The sequence below is a fragment of the Felis catus genome, chromosome F2 (assembly GCF_018350175.1).
Source record: "Felis catus isolate Fca126 chromosome F2, F.catus_Fca126_mat1.0, whole genome shotgun sequence".
NCBI classification, from domain to species: domain Eukaryota; kingdom Metazoa; phylum Chordata; class Mammalia; order Carnivora; family Felidae; genus Felis; species Felis catus.
In genome coordinates this window covers 70,163,828-70,185,141 of record NC_058385.1, presented here as the reverse complement: position 1 = coordinate 70,185,141, position 21,314 = coordinate 70,163,828, and the positions used below count along the sequence as shown (strand labels likewise).

Here is a 21,314-nt window from a genome sequence, read left to right as displayed (position 1 = left end):
ATTCGGGTTCGGCCAGGCTCCAGAAGTCCCGAACAGCACTTGGGAACTCGACATGTGCTTAATAAGTGTTGGCTGCAAGGGGACCTGGGTGGCTCAGTCGGTTAAGCGTCGGACTTCGGCTCAGGTCATAATCTTGTGTTTCATGAGTTTGAGCCCTACCTGGGCTCTGTGCTGACAGCTCGGAGCCTGGATCCTGCCTCGGATTCTGGGTCTCCCTCTCTCTCTCTGCCCCTCCCTCACTTATGTTCAGTCTCTTGCTCGCTCTCTCTCTCTCTCTCAAAAAATAAATAAAAACATTAAAAAAAAAATGAGGGGGCGCCTGGGTGGCTCAGTCGGTTGAGCCTCCGACTTCAGCTCAGGTCATGATCTCACAGCTTGTGAGTTTGAGCCTCACGTCGGGCTCTGTGCTGACAGCTCGGAGCCTGGAGCCTGCTTCGGATTCTGTGTGTCCCCCTCTCTCTGCCCCTAACCCACTCGCATTCTATCTCTGTCTCTCTCAAAAATAAATAAACATTTAAAAAAAAATAAGTGTTGGCTGCAATAATGCTGGAAATCATGTCAGTCAAGGAAGATAGGATCCCTGCCTTCAGGGAGCTTCCAGGCTATCCCAAGAGATCCAGAGATGTGGAGACTGTACGTGTCCATAATTGAACACACTGGGTGGTGTCCAGGTTGTGATGGTGGGGTGGCAGGAGCCAGGGCAGAGAAAGAGAGGCTGGGGCATACTGAATGTGAGAGCCCGTTGCATATCAGAGCATAAGAAACCTTGGAATAATCGGGTCCAATTCCCTCACTGAACAGCTGAGAAATGAGGCCCAGAGAGATAGAGTGACTGGCCCAGGGTTGCCCAGCGAGGACCCTGCGGGGTGCTGGATAAGAAGCAATCTCAAGTACGAAGGTGGGCTGGACACACAGCGCCTGGGAGAGGAGTAGCTTCTAAACTCGGCGGGCACGGGGCACAGTCAGCAGAAGGCAGCATGACCAGAGGCCTGGCAGAGCAGGTGAGAACCACATCTCCCGAATGCTTGTTCGAGGGCACTGGCTGCAGTAAGTCTTGTCACCTCAACAATGCTGTGCCTTGTGAACCCATTTTCCAATGAGGACAGGTAGGCAGAAAGGGGACTGAGATATGAGCCCACGCAGTCTGCCTCCAGAGCCTTTCTGTTTAACCACTAGGCTGTCCTGCCACAGAAGGGTTATGTGGTAGGAAAGCCTGGGGGCAAGGTGACAGGATAAGAAGGTTCCAGAAGACAGAGATGGGGAAGCGGGAGCTAGTTGTTGGAAAGGTCAACGCACAGAGATTCCCCAGGCACTGACAACATCCACAGCCAGACTCTGAACAGAAAGGCCCACTCCAGTGACCGGTTGGTCAGGGAATGCCAGTCCTCACTATTTTTCCAGCGGGAAGTGGCCCACATCGCCCAGGACACGCCTCTCCAGAGTGGTGGCGCGTCCGACTGTGGCCTGGAGGTGTCACATCATCCCCGGCTGGCTCAGGGCCCCCATGATGGGAACGGGGAAGTAGTGTCCCCAAAACCAGATGAGTCCCGACTGCCTCTCCCCACCCACAGGTGAGAGGAGGAGTGCTCCCGGAGAAACCCGTGGGCAGAGCCAGGAGCACGCAGGTCCTCCAGACCCTACAGGGGAGGGGAGGCCACGCCAAGTGGTGACCGGAGCTCCACAGACAAACAGACCCAACACCTACTATGCGGCTTCACCTCCTGAACCCGCAGCCACGTCCACGAGATGCGCCTGCCTCGCACAGCCAGGGGTGAATCAGTTGGCCTGTTGAAGCCCTTTCACCCAGCAGGTCCTCAATAAAAGAAAGCCTTCTGCCTGCTCAGCTCCCAGCCACCTCCTCTACAGCTTGAAGGTGATTCAGATACTGAGATGAGCTGAGAAAAGTCATGAACGTGCTCCTGCCACAAATAACAAAACTTTAGGCCTGGGAGTGAGTGAGTGTGTGTGTGTGTGTGTGTGTGTGTGTGTGTGTATGTGTTTCCCTTACTTCCTTTTTTTGCCCTTGCCCACAAAATCCCTCAGGGAAAGGTCAACAAAGACCCAAATGTCATCGGATCCTCATGAACAAAGGGGGCACGGTGCCCTGGACCCGAGCCACTGAGCCATGAGTGGAGCAGGCAGTTCACAGAACAGCAGGACCTGCCCTCGAAGGCTCACCATATTAGAAAAGTTCCAGAGCGTGCATATTCTCCCAGAAAGTAACTTTGAAGGAGACCACGATCCCACACAGGGCCTGCCTGCAAAGAGCTTCACATCTCACTAAAGAAAATGGGTCAGTGAGAAACCACCCGTTCAAGGACTAGCCCAACGAACTGTTGTCCACGCACCCTGGACCATCGGGGAGCCCCACACGGGACTGCGGCTGTCTGTGTGGAGGGCTCACAGGGTCCCTGAGAGGTATGTAAATTGAGAAGGAAAAAGATGCTCAGGGTAGGGGCAAGGGGCGATGGTCAAAATAAGGCAGAAATGAGAAACAGCATTTACTAATCGCCAAGCACAGAAGAGATCCCTTCTAATTCCCCCCATTTAATCCCCATTAATGATCACATCCAGAGGGTCAGGGCTCCTATCCCAAAATTACAGAAGTGGGGAGAAGTGGGGAGAGCAGACCCCTTGCCCAATGTCACGCAGCTCACAAGGGGTGGAGTGCAGCCCAGGACCATCAGCTGCACGGTCCCGCGGGTCCACCCCTGCGACAAGCCCCCCCTGCCTCCCTTTAGCATCTGGGTCACATTCTGGGGCCATCAGCTCGATTCCTCAACACAGAGCTTCCCACCAGGCGACCCTGCCGTACCTGCCCTTTCCCACACCTCACAGCCCCCACATCCCATAATCACCACCTTTGTTCCAACTGCTCTTTAAAACCTGGATTAGCTGGGCTTCCGGGGAGGTCACGCTGTGACTCTGGAATGCACTTCTGACTTTCACAGAAACCGGTCTTACTTCAAGCCACACAGGCACATGTCACTAAGTAAACTCGGGCCATCTACCTTGTCCCTGGGGCCGTGGGCAAAACCCAACGTGGAGGGGGTGGGGTGGGAGGAAGAGACCACAGAACAGAAATCCAACAGGCTGGGTGCAGGGCACGCAAAGTCCACGCTGCTGTGCCGTCCCCCGAATGCGCCAGGCGGTGTCAGTCTGCCCGGGCTCGCACTCTTGCCACCCTCCTCCCCCCATCAGAAGGTGAACTCCACCGTGTCCCCTGTCACCAGCATTACGGGGTCAGGAGCCGCAGGGAGTATATGGGCAACGCGGAGGCTATCTAGGGAAAGACAGGAGAAGGGAGAGAGGGGAGGAAAGCAAACAGGTGCAATGAAGAAGCAGCAGAAATTAAAATTCACCAAAAACATGTCAGAGCAGTAGTCCAGGAAAGAAGCCTGACAGGGACCTCAAGTGTCCAGAGCTCCGTGGGAACTGGGTGGCGTTCCGGCATTCATGGTGATGTCACACACACACACACACACACACACACACACACACACACACACACTGCTGTTTGGTGGGGGCGGGGTGTGTGTGTGAATTATCCCTATCTACCCAGGAACACAAAAGGCCTCTCTGGCCCAGGGGGCCTCACACCTGAGTGTCTCCAACTATCACCTGAGGGCCTGTTCCAGTACAGATCCCCAAGGTCCACGCACACACGGACGCACGGCAATGCCGGTCAGCAGGCCTGGGCTGGGGTCTGCTCCACAGGTCCCGCGGGGGGTACTGACGCAGGGGTGCTGCAGGAGTCACGGGAGAAGCCCCGTTCCGGGAGTGAGCGTGCAGCCTGAGGTGAGTAGTGTGAGCTGGAGACACTACTCTGGAGCCCGACCCCCTCTGGGCCTGCCCCTACAGGGCTCCTGACACCCAGGGGCTGGGGCTGTCCTCACCCACCCCTGGGAAGTTGTTCTGAGGTGTATTCTGCAGGCGGCAGTTAGGGTCCACCAGGGCGTCTTGCCCAGGGCCCCGGAACTAGAACAAGCAGAACCTGGAACTTAGAAAAGGAATATATGCACTCTGAATTCTGAAACTGGAGGGTGCTTTAGAGGACAGGAAGGAAACGGAAAAGGAGAAAAGAAAAGGCACAGGGTACTGAGCTCTCGTTACTGGCGCCCTTGGCCACACCTCTTGCAATCCTGCAGCCGGGCCCCCAGGAGCACCAGCCTCAATGGACCCCCTGGCTGCCGCCAGTGCTAACAGTGGAGGAGAACTGGATTCGGATGGTGGAAGAGGGGACCACGTGGGGCTTTCCACGGTCTCTTGGCGAGCTGACGGGAAGATGTGACCATGACTGGAACCCAGTGCTCTGCTCACCAGCACCCGGGGCACTCAGCAGGCTCAACACAGCTCAGCGTTCCTGCTCCCTCTCCTGTAAGCCCACAGGCACCCAGAGGGTCACGTCGGAAGAGACGCACACAGCGAGAGCACCGCAGCGCCCGGGCATATGCCAGCAGAAGACCTTCCTTTCGGGAGGGACAGGGTCACCCGACACGTCTCATCACATCACCTCCCTGTCTCAAACCTGCAGGATTAGTCAACCAGGCCAGAGGTGATTCCCACAGCTAACAGTACGGGGCTCGGGTCAGGGGCAGCGTGCACTCAATGTCCCTAACAGGCAGGTACCGGCCCCGTCCCGTCATACAGGTGACGAAACCACAACACCCATAACACAGGGGTAATAAGGTGAACCACGACTAAAGCCCCACGGTCCAAGCTCTTATACTTGCAGCCTCAGCTGTAACCACCTCTGCACTCTGGCCACACTGGACACGTCACTTGCCGACCCTCTTCTGGGTGTCTGCTCCTGCTGTGCCTCTAACTGTTCAGCCCTCTCGGTGAACTTCTACTCATCCTGCAAAGCCCTTTCCCTCCTCTGTGCAGCCTTCCCCGTTTTCCCATCATCTCTTTGTGACTCACAGCTGAATCCACTGTTGCCACTCCCCCAGTGTTCCCACAGTATGGTGACAGACACCATATGGATTTCAAAGTTCCAAGCCTGTCATCTCCTCTGGCCCATCCGCTCTGCCCGGCCACCCAATATGCAGAACTGGGACGCTCTCAAAGTATGCAGGCCTTATTCTCTCCGTCTCCCTGGCCCCACGCTGAACTGCTGTCATTTCCCTGTAGCCCTGAGCGTCCTCCATTACAATGTGCAAGTGACATTGGACAGCAACTACCTCATCCTTAAATTCTCAATCTCCCAGAACCCAACGCTGCAGATGCTCGGCAGCAAGCAAATGCTCAATTAACGTTCACACTGGATATTCACTCCCTGCACTAGTTACAGAGCCTGGCCAGAATGATGGAGACTGTTTTAGGGAAGAGACAGCAGGGGGGCACCTGGGTGGCTCAGTCGGTTGGGCGTCCGACTTGGGCTCAGTTCATGATCTCACGGTGCATGGGTTCGAGTCCCGCGTCAGGCTCTGTGCTGACAGCTCAGAGCGCAGAGCCTGCTTTGGATTCTGTGTTTCCCTCTCTCTCTGCCCTTCCCTACTCACACTCTGTCTCTGTGTCTCTCAAAAATACATGAACATTGAAAAAAAAATTGTTTTTAAAAAGGTAAAAAACGGCAGAAGGATTCCAAAAGAAAAGTGGACGAGGATGAATCACCGATTCCTAGAGTGGAGCAGAGAGATGCACGAAGATTCTGGAAGGGAAATGTGGTTTTTGGAGACCCAGGCTTTGTTTGCATTCTGCTTCCATTATTCACTGTGCCCCCCAGGAGGCTTATTTAGCATTTTGAAGGTCTGCCTTCCTCCTCAGAAATTAACAACTGTCCTTACTTCACAGGGCCACTGGGAGGATAAAATGGGATAATCCATGCAAAATGCACAGCAGGTCCCTCACACACAGAAAGCACTCAATAAATATTAGCTAATATTACCACACACACACACACACACACACACACACACACACACACACACCACCCTCCGGCAGCTCAATGCATGAACATTAACCACCGTCATTTCTCTGCAGCCAAGAATGCTCTGGAATGATAAACATATTCCCTATGCTTCCAGAAATTAAAAGCGGTCTCCTTTCTAACCATTTCCCAAATTAGTTAAGGATGAGAAAGTGCTTCCTTCAGTTAATTCACGGTGCCGCACAGACACAGGTAGTGCAGGTCAGTGAATGAAAGGGAGACAATGTGTGTCACCGGCATTTCGAGAGTCTGCAAGGAGGAGCATGTATTCCGTCTGAACTTGCCTGACTTTCTCTAGAACCCTTGGGAGGACACACCCGAGGCCAGAGGCAGGCCCAGGTCTTGGGACACCACAGACACTCCCAGCTGGATGCCTGCTGCTCCGTGTCCTTGACTAACCTGGGCAGGAAAGCCGAGCTGGCCAACACCAGCAAGCAGAGAGAGCAGAGCTGGGGCCGGGACAGCAGCTCAGCTGTGCAGCCAGCAACATATCAGAGAACACAGGAGTTTTCTGGACACCCTGCTCTCCCGGGTCTGGGTTCCTAGAAGATCAGAAGCACAGGGGTGGCGATGAGGACAAAGAATATAACTGAACCCACCCAGCACCAGTGACGGCCTCAGACATGACTTCATCAAGCATCTCCCCAGATTCTCATGATGGCACACAGGGGTGGCAGGACTTTTCCCTCACGTGGGACCTTTGGAAACTGAAATGGTCAAGCTAGGATTCCAAACCCATGTTTTCTGACTCCTTCCATTAATGTTCTCTGCCAAAGGATGGTGATGACATTATAGGAAAAGGTCACTTCCTCCTTTTAAAATTCTGTAGTGGTTGAGATTATTTTTCAACCAGCATACACTTTTAATACAATCAATAAAAAATACTGATGTTTTGCTTGTTTTCTTTTTTTTTTTTTTTTTTGCTTTTGAATCAGCACTCAGCATCTCACACTACAACTTGTGGATATTCTTCTCCAGGTACCGGAATACCGGAACAGGTCCTGGTTACAGGTCCAAAAGCACGAACGAGCTGCATCCCAATCGTTTTCTCTGCACGACAGACATCCTGCCCGCACTGAGGGGCAGTCAGACACTGCACCTGATTCTCACGGACTCCTGCCAAGGGACAGATGAAGGTGGAGACCCCGGGCACCCGGAGTCCCGCACAGCCAGCTCCTGCAAAAAGACTGGCAAATGCAAACCTTCAGTGGGACGCAGCAGGCAGCCCGAGCGCTGCTCACCCCAATCTACCTGGCCCTGCCCCCAAGCCCGTGAACTCATGAGCCAGGGCACAGGGACAAGGGAGAATGCACATTCTTCCCCTGCTACGGGAAAGGGCCATGGAACCACAATGACCTCTCTGACGTCCAATTTCATGAACTGCAAAACAAGCATTGTTGTGCAGATGGCAGAAGCTAAAATTCAATGCTTCCCCAAAACTCTTCCACCCCAATGATCTGCATGACCAAACACAGAGGTGGTGTGGGACTGCAGGGGCGGGGATGGGAGGGTTCCCGTTCCTCTCTAACGTCTATTTCATTATACAAGTTTTCATACCTCGGCCCCCGTCCCCATGAGTAAACCCCTCACTCATCCTGAGGTCTGCCGTCCCTGGGAACGTTCCCGGGCATCCAATCAACAGAAGGCTGTGGGCGCTAACACTAGGCTAAAATGTAGATGGGGGTCATCTGCTGCGGCCTGCCGATCTCATCACGCACCTCCTGGTGCGCTCTGGCTGAGCCCCCATCCAGCAATAACCATTCCTATGCCCGTCGTAGTTCTGCTTCCTCTTACTGTCTTTTCTTCCTTGTGCGGGGGGGGGTAGACAGGGCATGGTTACTCGCCCCACCTACAAGGGGATGTGAAGACAGTCTGAGAGGACAGGAATGGATTCAGCCTCACCCTGCAGGCTTCCAGCCCTTCCTGGATGGAGGTCGGGGGAGCGGGGGATATGACGTGGCAGTTACAGGGTTAACAGGAAATGGGGCACATGCAGCAACCCTGCTTATATCTTTGGCAAACGAAAAGTGCTAACGTTCCGGGGCACCAACCACGCACCAGGGCTCTGCGTGTATCACATTTAATCCTTGCCACAACCCAAGACAGGTTCACGTTTACATATAAGGATGCCGCCGAGGTCCAGGGACTTTAGGTTGCTCTCTCAAGGCCCCACAGCTGGTGAGGGGGAGAAGGAGGTGCCTCTGCCAGAAGAGGAGGCTTGCTTCGGCCGGAGCAGGCACGATGAGGGTACCAGCTTCACAGAGTACTTCACCTCCCTACACTCAGCACTGTCTACTAAGGAAGCGTCTACACTTCCAGAGAGGGCGTGGGCTCCTCCTCCTGTCCACCCTCTCTCCTCCCAAGGAGGCTGACCCTGTGTGGTTGTCTGTCTCAGGAATCCTTCTTTGCCTTGCCCTTACCCCTGGAGGGGCCCCACCATGTTGGGCCTTCCCTGGCTTGCAGCACCCCCCCCACGCCGGTCTCTGCCTCTCCCCGGGTCTCTCCAGAGCATCTCCCTCGGTGCTCTCTCCTCTCCTCCAAGCATAGCACTCATGGGACTGAGGGTGCCCCCTAATCCACTACGACCTCAATGGGACTAAACACATCTGCAAAGACCCTGTGTCCAAACACAGCCACATTCTGAGGTCCCCGCAGACATAAAGGTGGGGGAGGAGGGGATGGTATTCAAGCCAGTATGGTTGTCTCCTGTGGCCTTCTATTATAAAGTAAAATTTGAAGGAGCGCCTGGGCGGCCCAGTGGGTTAAGCGTCAGACTCTTGGTTTCCGCTCAGGTCATAGTCTCATGGTTTGAGAGTTGGAGCCCTGCTTCATGCTCTGTGCTGAGAGCACAGAGCCTGCTAGGGATTCTCTCTCTCTCTCTCTCTCTCTCTCTCTCTATCTATCTCTCACTCTCTCTCCCTCCCTCCCCCACTTGTGCTCGCTCTCTCAAAATAAATAAATAAACTTTAAAAAACAAAAATTAAGGAAAATTTGGCAAACACTGTCAAACTTCAGATTACGGAGCTGCAGGAACGGATGGTACGAACATATCCTCAAGCTCTCAGGAAAACAGGAGGAAGAGAATCCCGACGGAAAACGGTTGGCGTTGTGTAACATCTTCGTTCCTCTGACATCTGATGTTAGTCAGTTAATACTGAGTAAGGCGACTTAAGTAATTCATACATGATAGCATTAGCATCATTCTGTTATTTAATGACAAAGAATAATGTCAGCTTCGTGGTTTACTAAAGACGGCTTAAATAATTAATTGTAATATGTAACATGCAAACCGCGGGCTCATTCACCGGACCCCATCCTGAACCTGGCCCCCACACCCCCGGTCACTGTATCTCTGCCACCACACACTGCCCTAAGCTGTTATTACCGACCTCCATCCGCCAAAAGCAACCCCCCTAACCCCGAAGTGTGCACAGAGGACACGGCAGTGCCTGTGGGTGTGCCTAGGGGAATTTTGAGTCCTTCTCAAAGCCCAGTAAATTTGTCAAAAGGAAAAACATGGCACTAAAAATGAGAACTGTGTGAAGGAGGAGGAGGACCAGGGTGCAGAAGTATACATGCAGGGCCATTAAAAAAATGTTACTAATTCAAATGGCGGGAAATTGGTTAAACACGCTCTAAAGCTTCTATACTTTCTGTATAGAACTTTCTACACGTTCTATATAGAACCACATAACTACGCCCCACAATCAGGAAACACTCAGAGGGGCGTATTTCCTCTGGGAAGTATTTCCCGCTGGGGAAGGTGGAAGAGGTGGGGGACCAGTCGTTCTATGTGGCCCTCAGGCCACGTCGCTGGGTCTTTGCCCCATGACCTGTGCCCGGAGCCCTGGGCGCCTAACCTGTTTCAGCAGCGCCTCACAGGACTGCACTGGGATTAAATTAAATGGGTCACTATTTGCAAAAGACTTAGAACAGCTGCCTAGTTCGTCAGAAGTGCCTTATAATTTTTTTGTTACGGAAAATATGTATTTTATAATAAGAACAAACGAATTGCGAAAATCCGGGAGAAACTAGCGGACGAGAACAGAAGGAATCACCGAAGCCCAGATACAGCAATAATGCCCTCTCCTGACATGCTCCTCTCATAATGGCTTCTGGGTGACTTCCCACCCTCCGTGAAGGCGCAGCTCAGACTCACCAAGCAGCACACGGTAATTTCATTAGGGGGTGGGCGACCTAGAGCCTCTGGCACGTTTATATTAAGGCAGATGCCCCGTGAGGGGTGACAACTCAGAAGATCTCGGGTTCTTCCAGATCCCATGTCAGCACTCCACCCCCACCGGGTCCCAACCCCCCCCCCCCGCCCCGGAATCTGCATTAAAAAAATGACACTGCACAGCCTCAAGGGCAGGCCTCGAAATTCATTTTTCACCTGGAGCCAAGGCCAGCCGGAAGGGCATTACCATCCCAATGGCCTGCCTTTGTCAGAGGAGGGCAGGAGAGCAGGATGGGAATGCAGGAAAACACTGCTGGTTCAGCAGAGCCCTTCCAGACAGAGCATCCCCAGGGAGCACCGGGAGGAGGCAGGCATCTGGGGCACACCCTCATTGTCATTCCAGCCTGGACCCCAGGACAGTCCCCAGGAATGTGCACCTCAAGACCAGAGATAACACTCCCCGTGAAATTTCTCACCTCTCAGCGGAGGAGGGAGTGCGTGGGGGTCTTTCAGGCCGAGGAGCTGACAGTGGGGTTTGCACATAAAAGGACTGGCAGGCTGCAGAGTCCTGGTCCCCCCACCCCCTTCCATCTTCCCCAGCAAGTGAGGCCCTCCCCCGGCATCCTCCTCCCAGAAAACTTGGCCCTGGCTGAGGCCAGACACAAGCTCAGGCAGTATCCCCAGCCACTCGTCACATTCTGGATGCCTGAGCTCCGGAACAAGACTGCGCAGGGCCTCTGAGGCCAGCTGGGCCAGGTCCTGCGCAAAAGTTACCTGGTAGAGCCTTAAATAAGGCTAAACAGATGCAGAGCCCACGCTTGGCCCGGGTATTTGTCAGGCCCAGCTGACGATGACAGGGGAGCTGTTCTAGCTTGGGTTTAAGGAGGCATATCATCCTACACAGTGGACCCAAACCTTACACACACACACACACACACCCTCACAGACACAGTGTACCTTCTGCTAAACTGGCCCAGACTTCTAAAGGAGGAACCTCAAGGCTCCACCATGTACCTCAAACAGTGTGAAACACGTGCTGAGGTCCGGCGAACATGAGGCAAGCCGCTTACCTCTTTGGGCCTGTGTTTCTTCACTAGCGACAGCACAGGTGTCTGTCTATACAGAATGTAACAACGCCAGTGCCCTCCACAAACGCCTGTGTTCACTAGCAGATAGTCGAGCCTCCAACCCAGCTAAGACCTCTGAGATGGCTTCTGACACTGCTCCCCCATCCCTCCCTCCCCACCCCACCGCACGCAACAGCGGCTCCTGTCTCCATGCCCTCATCACCCCGTGTTCGCTCAGGCCCTGTAGAATTCTCCCAGGCCACCCCCTCTACTAGACCAGGCTCCTCTCCCAGGCAGGTGCCTACTGCATGCCCCTGCTCATCTCCAGGCTCCTAGCCTGGCTCCCATCAGGTAGGGGTGGGCAGTGCCTGCTTTCCAAGTGTGGGTCAGCCAGGCCAGGCCCCGGGCAGGTAAGCAGTGGGACTCAGGTTGCGGCCAGGGTCACCTCCATGCAGTCCCCTAGCTGATATCTTATCCCTGGGGCAGAGACACAAAAGGACTGGGAGTTGTTCCCTGCACAGGCAGCTTCAGAGGGCCTTATCAGCAGGAGCTTGGACCTGTGTCCAGGCAGATGGAGAAGGTGCTGGGCCCTGAACTGGGGCACAGCCATTGCTTTCAAGCAGCGTAAAGAAATAACAAACTCCAACAGACCAGCCATTTTAAAACAGCAGGGTAGGAGGGATAGGGGTCCCAACCCTAACGCACCTGCAGGTTAACGCACCTTTAGGCCACCCTTCCCAGGGTTCCCCGAGCCACCTGGTGGATGAGGAAGCGGTGGCAAGACACCTGCCAGGGCCCCCACGGCTCCAGGTAGCGCACCTGGGATTAGACCATGGGTCTTCCAGCTGGCTTGCTCTCCACCACCCCACATGGACCCCAGGGACTCAGAACGTTCCAAGCTTGTGCACTGAGCCCCCTACCGGTCCCCGCCAGCACAAGGGCAGCCTCCGCCACCCTCCTCTGCCGCTCCTGTGGGCACATGAACTCCAACTTGACTTCTCACTGAATGGACTCAGAACTTCCCAGTATGAGAAGCTCTCTGCCAAATTCAGTATGTGTCAATTACGAAAACGGGGCGAGGGAGGACAAAAGTAAATCAACCTCCCCTGGGCACTTGTTAAGTGCCAGGAACAGGCATCCAGTCACTGAATCGCCCAGGAACCCTGACAGTAGCAAGTCTTATCACTTCTACTTTTCCCACAGGAGGCCGGGTCCCCAGAGAGCGCTGGCATGCCCAAACCCACGCAAGGGGACCAGAGCAGCCGATTCCAGCTGGCAGGCTCTCTCCCCTCGGCCACAAAGCCTCCCGCATCCCTGCTCACCCGCACGGAAGCGACCTGACCACCAGGTACACACTTTCTCTCCCTCCCCACCCCCAGTGCAAACCCACACCCCACCGGCGGCTTCTGCTGCCAGCAGGATGGGCCTTGGAGTGACGCAACCAGAGTTCCCGGGTGGTTTCATGCCCCGGCTTGTGACAAAGGAAGATTCTTCCTCCTTCCACGGCAGGCCTGGAGGATACCGTGTCGGGTGCAGGGCACGGGTGCAGCCAAGCAGAGGGCGCAGCTGGCTGTCACTTGGCACTCACCTGGAAACCAGTCCCAACCTTTCCCCTAGATCTCACTGTGTCCACGCTGAGCCAAAATAACCCAGAATGACTAAGGCCAGTGAGGCACGGGGACAAGTCTTGTCACGTCAGCAGCCTTTGCCCTGCTCACCCAGACACCAAAGCAAAGCCCCGACTGTGGGTGCAAGCCTCAGATCAGCCGCGTGGAAGCGTCGTCCAAGCTGGGTGGCCTTATGCAAGTCATTTCACCGGCGTGGGCATTCATTTCCGAGCACTGTCTTAGGGGCTAAGGGAATGCCTACGATGCAGTACGAAACTTGGTCCTTGTCCTCAAGAAGATTCGCATCCACTGGAGAAGCAGACGTTAAACAAACGTTGGCATAAGTATCTACTAAGCTAAAAATTGCAGCCGATGTTGTGATGAAGAAGTCTGCCCAACCCCCCCCCCCCCAGTAGTTAATCAGGAGGTTCCAGGTGGAGGTCTCCAAAGAGCTCACATTTACACTGATCCCTGGAAGTTAGCAGGATTTATTATTTGCTTATGAAGAAAGAAAGGAAGAGAGAAGAGAGAAGCTTCTTTGGCAAATACCACTTATGCAGGAACATTTAAAATGGGCAACTGCCCAGATTAATGAGAGGGGTCCTGCATTCACTTGCAAAACATGATTTTGCGACCACAATCAGATGCAGATTTGGAAAGAAATGTCCCCCATGGAAATGGAGGCGCCCCTTCCTGGAACAGCATGCCTAACAAAGAGTCCAGTGGGGCTCCCCACTCCCCCATCTGCAAAATTCACAAGTTATTCAAAACGGATCTTACAAATCAATGAGGAAAAAAAACTGCTAACACCCCAAAGGAAATGACCAGTTGACAAAACACAAACACAGGCAATACACAGGAAAAGCTGGTCCATCAAGAACATCTTTTGTTTTGGGGCCTTCACTCCAGGTTGTAGAGTTTGCCGCATTCTTCAGGATGTTCACACTTCAGGATGCGGTCTCGGCAGCCCCTAAGAGCCGGTCTGTGGAGGGGCGACTGGTAAAATATTCCTCAGAAGAAATCGGACAGAACACACCAAGACGCGTATCTTCTGGGGAGCCTCTGCCTAGCAAACAGCCAGAGGTGCAGGACCACGTGTGTGTGTTTCAACAGGCAAAAGCAGGAGGAGTGCCTGGCAGTCATGCAGCAGCATACACACGCGCCCTGTGCCGTCACCCTTACCCGCAGCCCTCGCCTCTCCTTCACAGAGAAAGCTCCACGCCCCCTAGGAAGGCCGCAGGGCTTACAGAGTATCCTTCTTGTACAGGTGCACGATCCCATATGGAAAAGCTGCTCAAAACAAGTTTTTAAAGGGGTCCCTGGGTGGCTCAGTCGGTTGAGCATCTGACTTCAGCTCAGGTCATGATCTCGCGGGTCATGAGTTCGCGCCCCGCGTCGGGCTCTGTGCTGACGGCCCGGAGCCTGCAGCCTGCTTCCCATTCCGTGCCTCCCTCTCTCTCTCTGCCCCTCCCCCGCTCACACTGCCTCTCTTACCCAAAAGTAAATAAACATTAAAAAAAAAACAAGTTTTTTCAAACTTTGAATGGCACGGGGAAATGGTCTTGATCTAATATGAGATGAACAAAGTCAAGACACAACCCTTATGGAAGCAGGAAGCAAGACAGCAATGGCTACTGCCCAGCCATCAGGATTAGAGGTGATCTGTATTTTCTGCTTTATTTTTTTCCTGCTTTTATTTTATTTTCTGCCTGTATTTATGCATAAGCAAGCTCAGGGGAGAAAAAAAAGTTTCTTAGCCTCTTAAGTTCCCCCTCAATTCTGTGGCAGGGGCCTAAGCGATGGTGGATCTGAAGGCTCCCTTGACCTCGAAGAACAATTCATCCCCCAAGACTCAATTCAAACAATTCTCCAGTGAAACCAGCCCTAGGCCACCCATGATGAACCCTCTCTCCCCTCCAGGGTCCAGTGTGCCCCAGTTAATAGTTCCATGATAGCACCTACTATACTGTGTGTGCTAAAATGACTTAATTATACACTTAGCTGCCCACTAGAACATGAACTCCTTCAAGAGCAGGGACCTTGTTGGCTCTTATCCATCAATGTATCTCCAGAGCCAGGCCCAGTGCCCAGCAGGTAGGCAATGTCTGTTAGATGGGTGGCTGAGTAAAAGGCTGGTTGGGTGGAGGGAAACACAGAGCTGGAAGAAAAAAAAGCACGGAAGGGTGGAAGGAAGGACAGAAGTACAGATGGAAGCACAGACAGAGGAAGAAGGAGCTCGCTAGGAAAAATCACTGGCAAGAGGTGCCCCACCAACAAGACAGCGGCAGGTCCACAGTGGCATCCCAAAGTTCACATCTTGACGTTTCCACGTGAAGGGCACTCTGCAAGGAGCTTCCCTGCCCCGCAGAAGGTCACACAGCGGGAGGGAGAGAAGCAGCCATATGGCGCAGTGATCAAGGCCACAGGAGAGTGAGAGCTCCGGAGCTAGGACCTGGCTATCAATTCCTCTGCCCTACCAGACTCCCCACCAGGGGAGTCTCCCCAGGGTGCTCCTCCGGCTCCTAAAGCTCCCAGGAATCCCTTCCCTAAGGGTCCCAGCCCTCCTCCTGCCTTCTGAAGGGACCTCTGGCAGCAGCCCGTTGCTGGTCCCATACCGCACCCCTGCGCCCACAACCGAGAACCAGCGTGGCCAGGACGAGCCCTGCTTCCTGCAGCCTCTTCTCTTCCTCCTCTTCTCTCCAGCCCAGAGCCAGTTCCCTCCACAGAGCCGCCCAGTGGCTCCCGAGAGTCACCTGCCCCGATTGGCTGCTGGCAGCCGCAAGCCGGTCACGGGGCGCTGCGTGAAAGGAGGTGTTCAAGGAGTTCTGTCACCCAGCAGCTTGTACGGAGGCATTATTCCTGGGGCTCACCACACCCAGGGAATGCAAGTTGAAGGAGGGGGGAGATGACACATCGACGGAGAGAAGAGAGAGGGATCTCCCCTCAGGACTCGTGACTCAGCTTCTCTACTTGCAGGGACAAAGAAACAAATAATTGCTGAGGGCCTCGCATGTACTAGGCCCTTCATCCAGGAGACTCATTGAACAGCCTTTGACCTAGTTGGTATCACACCACACCCACTTTACAGGTAAGGAAACTGAGGCGAGGGCAGATTAGCTAAATACCCTGCCCGAGATCAACCCCAGATGACGACGCCACAGCCCAGATCTGACTTCGCACGGATTCCTGGATCTCAGCTCGGCACGGCCCCGTGTCTGCTCAGCCTAGTCTACTGAATGGGATAACACAAGGAGTTTTGAAAGAAATTAAACGGCGCAAATGCCCATAAGCACTTCTTAGCAAGAGCTTGATGGGCTATGGAATTTTCCCCAAGGCCACAGTTAGGAGCCTAGGGCTCTATGCTCCAGGCCTAACTGCTGCCTGGCCTTGCCTCTTACTGGCTGCGCGGCCCTGGACAAATAACTGGGCATCTGAAGCCTTCGTTTCTTCATCTGGCCGACAGGGATAATGACAGCGCACCTCCCCATTAGGCTTCTGCTGCGGATTACACAGGTTAACAGAGAAAGGCACAGGCCTGGCTCGTAGAAAAGCCCCTCCTGATGGCATCTGCAGGACACCTGCCATGTTTCGCAGCCATTCTGACAAGCCAGCCAGAGCCTACCCACTCCTGTTCCCCTCCAAAGCCTTCCCAGTCCTCTGGTCTGCATCCAGAGTCAGGAGCAGATATAAGAAATGCTTCCAGGAAGAGAAATGTATACTCCCATCTTTCTAGAAAGTCTTTGTTCTCCCTCTGCTACTTTTGATAGTGAGGTGGGCGTAATAAATATTTCACATCTCTTTTCTAGAGGAAAAATAACAGAGTGAGCAAGATCGTAAGTGGAGGCCACGTGGTCTCCATGGCGGGGGTGGAGGGAGAAGGGAGGCATCTTGGGGACCGGAAAGAGGCCTTTGCAAGAAGCAGCTGGTTCAGCCCCAGCCAGTGTGGCCATGTGCCGGCAGGACCCCCGCCCATCCCAAGTGAGGCCAGAAATCCCACTCTCTATAAGAAGTAGATGGAGTGTATCCTTAGGGACTTCAAGCTCAGGCCCACCAAGACCCTATCCGTCTCACCCCTTTGCCCACAGCCACATGTGGGGCTGAGGCCCTGCAAACCACTGCTGAAAGGCTCCCAGCTCAGCACCTGGACCCCGGAAGAACTCCGAGGCTTTACCTGCAAAGTCAGGGCCACCCGGAAATGGGGTTCTCCAGCCTCACCTAGGAAACTCACTACAAATGCAGGCTGCAATCCGCTCAGCCCCAAGCAGATGTCCCCGCCCCCAGGAGAGGTGGGGGCTGTGCTTTAGAAACACTACTCCCTTTATGGAGCAGACAACTGAGACCAGTAGAAATGAAGCCTCCCCCACCCCTGCCACCCACCAAAGTCACTGACTAAAGGAGGGTATATCTAATTTTTTTTTAATGTGTTTATTTATTTTTTGAGAGAGACAGAGACAGAGACAGAGCACAAGCAGGGGAGGGGCAGAGAGAGAGGAAGCAGGTTCCAGGCTCTGAGCTGTCAGCACGGAGCCCAACTCAGGCTGGAACTCACAGACTGGGGCTGGAACTCAGGGACCGCGAGATCATGACCTGAGTCAGGTGCTCAAACGACTGAGCCACCCAGGTGCCCCTAAAAGGGGTACGTCTAGAACCTGAACCCTAGAAAGCTTCTCTTAGGCCAAAGACCCTTCTCCAGCACCCAGCAGCTTCGACACTGATTTCCTCTCCGGGTCAGAGAGCTACCCAATTTCTTCACACCGTGCCCCATCCCCACCCCCAGCTCCCAGAGGGAACTTTCAGAGGCCCTCACGGTCAAGGCCTCCAGCTGCTTTCTCAGCCCTGCGAATGCGGTCCAGCCCTCAGGGCAGCATGCAGGCTCAATCCACAGCGACAGCAGGGCTCCTAATGACACTTTTGTTTCCTTTTAATAGTGGGCTTCCTGCAAGGCTGACAGCTGCCATCCTTAGGGAAGACCTTGGCAGCCAAGAGGCAGAGAGGAAAAAAAAGCAGGGGGGAAAGGGAGAGAGAGGGGCAGAGGGAGGGAGGGAAGGAAACAAACTGGAATGAGGGAGTCTCAGAGAGAGAACTGAGGTCTGAGGTCAAATCCCTAACAGGCCACTTTGTAGGTCTGCGACTCTGAGCAAGGGTGTTCTACTAAACCCTCAGTTTCTTCAACCACGAAACAGGCATAAGGACGGCGCCCGATGGCCATGAACCTAGAGCAGAATTAACAGCAGGCAGCAGCACAGTGTCAACTCGTAGATGTTACCATTGCACCTACTGCCACAGAGTAGCAAAGTGGGTTTTCAAGGTCATTGCAAGGTCATTGCAAGATGCCTACAAAATACACAAGACACAGGAGACTTGCCTCCTGTGGCCCGTCAGGACCTGAGACCTGCCCCCTGCCCCCACCTCCCCAACACTGCTGGTTCACTTCCGCCCCAGCTTGCTTTCTCTGCCCACACTTCTTTCCCTTTCCCGTAACTCAGCTGCTGCCTGTTGAGTCAAGCTCTAGGATTCTGGATCTCAAAGGGGCACAGCTGATTTGGGCGGGGCCTATAAAGTGATCTGGGCAGGGCCTCTAAAGCAATCAAGGGGCAAGACCTTGAGGGTGGCCAATGGCAGAGAGTGGTCGAACACCAATCAGGGCCCAGAAGGGTCCCACAAAGAGCCTGCTGTTGAGGACAGGACTGCTCCTGTGACTCAGAAGCCACACTGCGGGGCAATGACTCAGCACCCCAGTGCAGAGCTGGGCTGGCCCAGAGCCCCAGAGCTGCTTCCAAAACAGGGGTACCATGCCAGCCCAGCTGGGTGTGAGTCAGCCCAGAGGAATGCCCCCTCCCACCCGCCTGTACCCACTGCCTTCGACTCACGAGGCTGGCATCCCGGGGCAGCATGTGATCGACCTGTCCAAACGCCAGAGTAAACAGGCGGAACAGGAGCCCAGCTTCCCGGCCACAGGGTGAGGTCATGCCTGCACAGGGTGACCGGGATGGGGCAGGAAATGGTTGGGATGCCGGCACCCTGGCTTCCGGGGCTGGGGGGAGAAGATCCAGGAAGAGAAATGATGGGCTTGTAGGACGATAAAAGGTAGAGCAGGAGGGAGGTCGGGGACAGTGAGAATCGGTGGGGTAGATTATTCTAAATAGCCTTCAGAGGCTTAAACAGCATGGGGCCGCCCGCCTCCCACCACCACGGGTCTCTCTCCTTCCTCCTCCTCCTCCTCCTCCTCCTCCTCCTCTGCAATCTCTCCTTCCCTTCTTCCCTCCTGCTCCCCATTCATTTTTAGAGAGTTCAGTCACAACTACTACTCCAGTATTCCAGGTCACACAACACGGCTACAGAAAGCCTCTGCCTCACAGCCCTGGGACAGTGGGGTCCTCCCCGGCAGCCAGGCCCCTTAGGTAAACCCCAGCGGCTACCAGCAGAACCCCCCCCCACACCGCTCCACTTGCCCTCTCAAAAAAGCCTGTCACACACACACACACACACACACACACACACACACACACACACGGGCCACCTCTTCCAGGCAGCCCTCCCAGGAGCCTGGAGGCCAACCTTTCACTTTCCCCTGCATGGTATTCTCCTGGGCACCAACTCACCTATTCACTCTCTCACTGACTCACCTACTCACTCTTTCACTATCTTTCTTAGTTTATTTGTTTATCTATCTATCTATCGATTGATTTATTTTGAGAGAGAGCACACCCACATGCAAGTAGGGGAGGGGCACAGAAAGAGAGGAAGAGAGGGAATCCCAAGCAGGCTCCACGCTGTCATCACAGAGCCCGACCCAGGGCTCCATCCCACGAACCATGAGATCATGACCTGAGTTGGTAAGCACGAGTTGGACGTATAACCGTCGGAACCACCCAGGCGCCCCCTCGCTCCTGCGCTGGCTTTTGATGCTACTGGTCCTGCGAGAGGTTCTATCTTGCCCCCTCACCTGGAGCCCAGGTCCCGGAGGCCCTGCTGTCCAACTCTCACGTCCACTTCTGGGCTCCGGCCGACAGAAGGTCTTGCAAATGGGATGTGCTCAATGGCCTCATGCTACTGGCTCCTTCTAATCTGCAGTCCAGACAGCTCGAGGGAACCTGTTCTCCCAACAACCCTAACCAGCCAGTCGCACTCGGTCACACTTTACTGGGCACCTCCTCCACGCAGCTGGACACTGCACGAGACACTATAGAAGCAGAAAGGACCCAGACGCTGGGGCCCTGCCCTCAGGAGGCCCCAGTGCCACAGGGGAGAAGCCAGGTTCCATGTGGCAAGAACTGTGAGCTGGGCCGGTACCAGGCTGCGATGGGGATGGGGGAGGGAGGAGGGTGCAGGGCAGGCTTCAGTAACCAGAACAAAGGTCTGACAGCAGCTGCTCACATTTACTGAGCCCTTAATTTGTGCCAAAGGCTTTACCTTTCCTAATCCTCAGGGCAGCCTCGCTGAGGGGCAGACACTATACTGTCTGCCTTACGTGTTAACTCGTTTCAAATCCTTTTGAGAGAGTGTTATGTCACAGATGAGAAAGCTGAGGCACAGAGAGGTTCATGTTATACTAAAGATCACACAGCCAGATTGAAACTGAGGCAGGCTAGCACCAGGGTCCATGCACTAAGCACTGCACCTCACTGCCTCTGGCGGCAAAGCTTCCGAGCAGAGGATGATGGGCTGAGCAGAATGCAGATGACGCATCCAAGTGCCCAGGTGTCTCTCCAACGTTCCGCTGGGCTCACAGCCCCTCGCACCGGACCACAGAGTTAGCGCAACGTGGCTCCACGACCTGTCCCGGTAGTCCGGTAACCGCAGACCTGCTCTATTCCAGCGGCAGCCGCTTCCGCATCACTCAAGGTTGTACGCAAAGGGAACGCACAATTCATCACAGCAATTACTGCCTCTGCGACTCAGCTCCAAGAAGTCTAAAACCAGAAATCGAGGCAGCCTCCCCAGCGCCTCCGAGCCTGCGTAGGATTACCCAAAATCACAGGTAGTCAGCCAACAGGCAGCCAGGCTCTGGGTCATCCCTGTGAAGGGCAGTGCGGTTGAGCGATAAGCAACAGGAAATCTCGATGAGCCTTCACTACCCTCCACTACCCTCCACGCAGGAGAGACTGGGGTCACAGCCTGAGAGATCCGGGCCAGAGAAACGACAGGCTCCTCCAATGAAGCCAGTCCACTGAGGAACGGGGGCAGAGCACAAAGAGCTCATGTGACCCCTTGTCCCAATCTCACCCCTGCATGGAGGACCAGGGACCTAGAGAGCCTCATAACCTGCCTTGTAGCGGATCCAGTCTTGCCCGTGACTCCTGAGCTCTGGTCCGCATTCTCCCTCCCAAAAGGCTGAGGCTAAGTAACGACTCCTGTCACTTACCGCTGAGACCCTCACCACACTCTCTGGCCTGTGTCCCTTCCCTCAAGGCAGAAGGGCCATGTCCAGAATGCATCTGCTCCCAACTGGAGCCCATGGACTGAATGCCAATCATGTGCCTGGGCCAGGCATCTGCAGTCTGACCGGAAGCCCATAAGGTGCATATGGC

The 21,314-nt window shown here is 54.5% G+C and overlaps 1 protein-coding gene across 5 annotated transcripts in view; it reads right to left on the bottom strand.

Moving 5' to 3' along the window:
- The window catches only part of LOC102900020, a 369,137-nt gene that overhangs the window by 307,145 nt on the left and 40,678 nt on the right, over positions 1 to 21,314 (bottom strand). The gene's annotated exons all lie outside the window — the stretch shown is intronic.